Source organism: Cryptomeria japonica, unplaced genomic scaffold (assembly GCF_030272615.1).
Source record: "Cryptomeria japonica unplaced genomic scaffold, Sugi_1.0 HiC_scaffold_199, whole genome shotgun sequence".
Classification (NCBI taxonomy): Eukaryota; Viridiplantae; Streptophyta; class Pinopsida; order Cupressales; family Cupressaceae; genus Cryptomeria; species Cryptomeria japonica.
In genome coordinates, this window is record NW_026729021.1 from 129,965 (window position 1) to 135,000 (window position 5,036).

At 63.2% G+C, this 5,036-nt stretch overlaps 1 non-coding gene across 1 annotated transcript; it reads left to right on the forward strand.

Moving 5' to 3' along the window:
* The first annotated feature begins 2,713 nt into the window (after positions 1-2,713).
* On the forward strand, positions 2,714-2,832 carry LOC131868253 (5S ribosomal RNA). Its single transcript, XR_009366744.1, has one exon. It is a non-coding gene; the product is annotated as a 5S ribosomal RNA (ribosomal RNA).
* Positions 2,833-5,036: the final 2,204 nt, after the last annotated feature.

The window sequence follows — 5,036 nt, forward strand, 5'->3', positions numbered from 1 at the left end:
ATAAAGCTATTTGTCCGATTCTCATACGTGTAGTCTGCAGCAGCGATTAGGACATCGACCCCAACTTCCGAATTCGTTTGCATTGACCGCACCAAAGGTGCACGCCTTGGTGTGCACCCTGGAGTGCACTTTGGTGCTCACCTCGGTGCACACTTTGGTGTGCACCTCGGTGTGCACCAAAGGTGCGCACCTTGGAGCGCACCAAAGGTGTACACTTTGGAGCGCACCACATAGGGTCTTTGAGAGGTTGGCGCAGTGCGCACACCAAGGTGGGTGTTGAGGTGCGTGCCGAGGTGGGTGGGTGCTAGGGTGCGCTCCATGGTGGGTGCCAGGGTGGGTGCGTGCTAGGGTGGATTCCAAAGAGGGTCATAGGGTGGGTGCCAAGGTGGGTTGGTGATATAGTGGGTTCAAAGGTGGGTACTAGGGTGGGTTCCAAGGTGGGTCACAAGTTGGGTGCCAGGATGCGTGGGTGTTAGGTTGGGTGCCAAGGTGGGCTCCTGCGTGGGTGGGTGCTAGGGTGGGTTTCAAGGTGGACGCGAGGGCGGGTGCCAAGGTGGGTAACAAGTTGGGTGTTAGGATGGGTGAGTGCTAGAGTGGGTGCCAAGGTGGGTGGGTGCTAAGGTGGATGCCAAGGTGGTTCACAGGGTGGGTGGGTTCTAGGGTGAGTTCCAAGGTGGGTCACAGGTTCAGTGCTAGGGTGGGTGTCAAGGCGGGTGTCGAGGTGCCTGGGTGCTAGGGTGTGGATGCCAATGTGGGTCATAGGGTGGGTACTAGGGTGGGCTGCAATGTGGGTGCCAAGGTGGGTAACATGCTCGGTGGGTTCTAAATTGGGTGCCAGGGTGGGTGTGCACCCACCTTGCCCGAGGTGGGTGCCAAGGTGCCAGTGTGGGTGGGTGCTAAGGTGGATGCCAAGGTGGGTGAGAAGGTGGGTGATAGGTTGAGTGGTAGGATGGGTGGGTGCCAAGATGGGTCACAGGGTGGGTGCAAGGGTGGGTAGGTGCTAGGGTTGGTGTCAGGGTGGGTGGGTGCTAGGTTGGGTTCCAAGGTGGGTGCGAGGGTGAGTGTCAAGGTGGGTCACAGGTTAGGTGCTAGGATGGGTGAGTGCTAGGGTGCAAAGGTGCCAGGGTGGGTGCTAGGATGGGTCGATGCTAGGGTGAGTGGCAAGGTGGGTCCACAAGTGTCAAGGTGGGTGCCGAGGTGGGTGCCAAGTCGGCGACTGCTATGGTGGATGCCAAGGTGGGTCACGGGGTGGGTGCCAAGTTGCTAGGTTGGGTTCCAAGGTGGGTGCCAACGTGGGTGCTAGGGTGCGTGGGTTAAAGGGTGTGTCACAACGTGGGTGCCAGGATGGGTGCGCACCCACACTGGCCAAGACGGGTGCGGGTGCAAGGTTGGGTTCCAAGCCCGGTCACAGGCTGGGTGCTAGGATGGGTGGGTGCCAAGGTGGGCACCAGGGTGGGTGCACCCACCCTGGCCAAGGTGGGTCACGGGGTGGGTCCTAGGGTGGGTAACGGGGTGGGTACTAAGGTGCGTGCCAAGGTGGGTCATAGGGTGGGTGCCAAGGTGGGCACCAGGGTGGGTGTGCACCAACCCTAGCCAGGGTAGGTCACGGGGTGGTTGTCGGGGTGGGCGTCAAGGAGCCAAGGTGGGTGGCAAGTAGCCAAGTTGCGTGCCAAGGTGGGTGTCGGGGTGGGTGCCAAGGATCCAAGGTGGGTGCCAAGGAACCAAGGTGGGTGTCTGGGTGGGTGCCGAGGTGGGAGCCAGGGTGGGTCCCAAGGTGAGTGCAAAGGTGGGTGCCAGGGTCAAGGTGAGTGCCAATGTGGGTTCCAAGGTGCCAGGGTCAGGGTGAGTGCCAATGTGGGTTCAAAGGTGCTAAGTTGGGTGCGAGGTTGGGTGCGAGGGTGGGTGGGTGCCAAGGTGTGCTAGGTGGAAGCCCGGGTGGGTCGGCATCCCATGGGTGTCGAGTTGGGTGCCTGATGGGTGCTTCTTGTCAAGTTTTAGTCGTCGGGACTCATTTCGAGCCTTAGAGGTCGTTTCTTGTCCGGTTGCCCTGTCTTCGACCTGGGAACCCAATTTTGGTCCTCGGGTCCCATTTTTTTTTGTCTCGCATCCCACTTTTGGCCTGTGGCCTTTTCGGGGTCGATTCTCGTTTTGGGCATCAGAGCATGTTTCTTCTCCTAAAACCCAATATTTGTTTATTAAGTCTCGGAACACATTTTTGTTCTCGTGGACCCATCATGGGTCTTGGAACGCATTTGTGGTCCTTGGGTCCCATTTTGCATCCCGAAACTTGTGTTTTGGTGCTTGATCCCTATTTTGGGTGCCCACCTTGCACCAAGTGCGCACCCGGGGCAAACCGAGCGCCTTGGTGCACCGGGGCAAGATCGAGCGTGCACCCGAGGTGCCCCGAACATGCACCAAGGTGCACTCGGCCCACATGTGAGCGCAGGTCGTTGCGCCCGAGGTGGTGTGTGGGCACCGCGTTGCAGACGGGACACTGCACGCACACGACGCCCCCTCCAGGTGCACGCACGTAGGCCGGGCCGGGTGCACACCCGACGCCCTAGCAAGGTGCGCGCACCCGGGCAGGGCTCACACTTGGCGAACGGGGCGCACTTCGCGAGGGAGGGTGTGCACCTCGACGGGGGTGGGTGGCCGGGGTGGATTCGCACGTGGGTCGCGGTTTGCTAAGTACACACTGCGACAAGCTCATAACGGGTGCGATCATACCAGCGTTAGTGCACCGGATCCCATCAGAACTCCGCAGTTAAGCGCGCTTGGGCCGGAGTAGTACTGGGATGGGTGACCTCCCGGGAAGTCCCGGTGTTGCACCCTTTTTTAGTTTTTCGCCGGGCGTCGCAATGCTATTTGAATAAACCTTTTGCCCGTTTGCGTTCTCGTCGGGGCCGGGCCGGGCCGGGGTGCGCTGCCCGCACTACCGCGCGCGCGGGGGCGACACCGAGCGCGCACCCGAGGCGCCCCGAGCACACAGGCCACGGTGCAACCCGGGCGTTGTGCGCGCACCCCGGTGCGCCCGAGGTGCTGCGCGCGCACCCAGGTGAAATCGGTGTGCACCTCGGCCAGTGCGCGCTCGGTCGAGTCGCGCACGTTGGCCAAGGTGCACGGTGATGTTTCTTACTCTAAGGTTCCGCACCAGACGCCCGGGACAGGTGAGCGAAGCTGGGCGGGGCCGGGTGCGCGGCCGGGGCAGGTGCACGCAGCTGGAGAGAGCTTTGGAGCACACTTCGGAGCGCACCAATGATGCGCTCCATTCAAAAGTTTCCTGAAAAGGCAAAAAAAGTTGAGATTATAGAATTTCCCACTTGAGAGATTGTAAAAAAAAAAAATTTAAAATGAAGGAAACGCGGGTGCCAAGGTGTGCGCAGCCCAGCCAAGGTGTGCGCACCAAGGCGCCCACCCTGGCGAAGGTGCACGCAAGGTGCGCACCCGAGGCAAACCGGACAATTAACCCAACTTTCGACTTCGCGCGCACCTTGGAGCGCACTTCGGAGCGCTCCTTGGTGCGCACCAATCTTGGGCACCTCGGAGTGCACCATGGCGCCCACCAAGGTGCGCACCCGGGGCAAACCGAGCTCCGACTTCGTGCGCACCTTGGAGCGCACGAAAGGTGCGCACCATGGCGCCCACCAAGGTGCGCAGCCCAGCCAAGGCGTGCGCATCAAGGTGCGCACCCTGGCGAAGGTGCGCACCCGGGGCAAACCGAGCTCCGACTTCGTGCGCACCTTGGAGCGCACAAAAGGTGCGCAACCCAGCCAAGGTGTGCGCACCCCGGTCAAACCGAGCTCCGAATCGTGCGCACCAGAGGTGCACGCCATCGTGCGCACCTTGGAGCACACTTCGGAGCCCTCCTTGGTGCGCGCCGATGTTGCGCACCTCGGAGCGCACCCGGGGAAAACAATGCAATTAACCCGACTTTCGACTTCGTGGGCACCTCGGAGCGCTCTCGGGTTCGCACCTCGGAGCACACCGAGGTGCGCACCTTTGATGCGCTGCCTTCACCAATTTCCAGAAAAGGCAAGAAAACATTGAGAAGGTGTGCGCACCGAGGTGCCCACCCTGGCGAAGGTGCACGCGAGGTGCGCACCCGGGGCAAACCGGGCTCCGACTTCGTGCACGCCGCACCTTGGAGCACACTTCGGAGCGCTCCTTGGTGCGCACCAGGGCGCGCAACCCAGCCGAGGTGCCCACCCCGGCGAAGGTGCACGCGAGGTGCGCACCCGGGGCAAACCGGGCTCCGACTTCGTGCACGCCATGGTGCCCACCGCGGCGAAGGTGCACGCGAGGTGCGCACCCGGGGCAAACCGGGCTCCGACTTCGTGCACGCCGCACCTTGGAGCACACTTCGGAGCGCTCCTTGGTGCGCACCATGGTGCCCACCAGGGCGCGCAACCCCGCCGAAGGTGCACGCGAGGTGCGCACCCGGGGCAAACCGGGCTCCGACTTCGTGCACGCCGCACCTTGGAGCACACTTCGGAGCGCTCCTTGGTGCGCACCATGGTGCCCACCAGGGCGCGCAACCCCGCCGAAGGTGCACGCGAGGTGCGCACCCGGGGCAAACCGGGCTCCGACTTCGTGCACGCCATGGTGCGCACCGCGGCGAAGGTGCGCACCCGGGGCAAACCGGGCTCCGACTTCGTGCACGCCGCACCTTGGAGCACACTTCGGAGCGCTCCTTGGTGCGCACCAGGGCGCGCAACCCAGCCGAGGTGCCCACCCCGGCGAAGGTGCACGCGAGGTGCGTACCCGGGGCAAACCGGGCTCCGACTTCGTGCACGCCGCACCTTGGAGCACACTTCGGAGCGCTCCTTGGTGCGCACCATGGTGCCCACCAGGCCGCGCAACCCAGCCAAGGTGTGCGCACCAAGGTGCACGCGAGGTGCGCACCCGGGGCAAACCGGGGTCCGACTTCGTGCACGCCGCACCTTGGAGCACACATCGGGGCGCTCCCGGGTTCGCACCGGCGTTGCGCACCGTGGTGGGCACCTCGGAGCACACCAAGGTGGGCAGCGAGGTGCGCA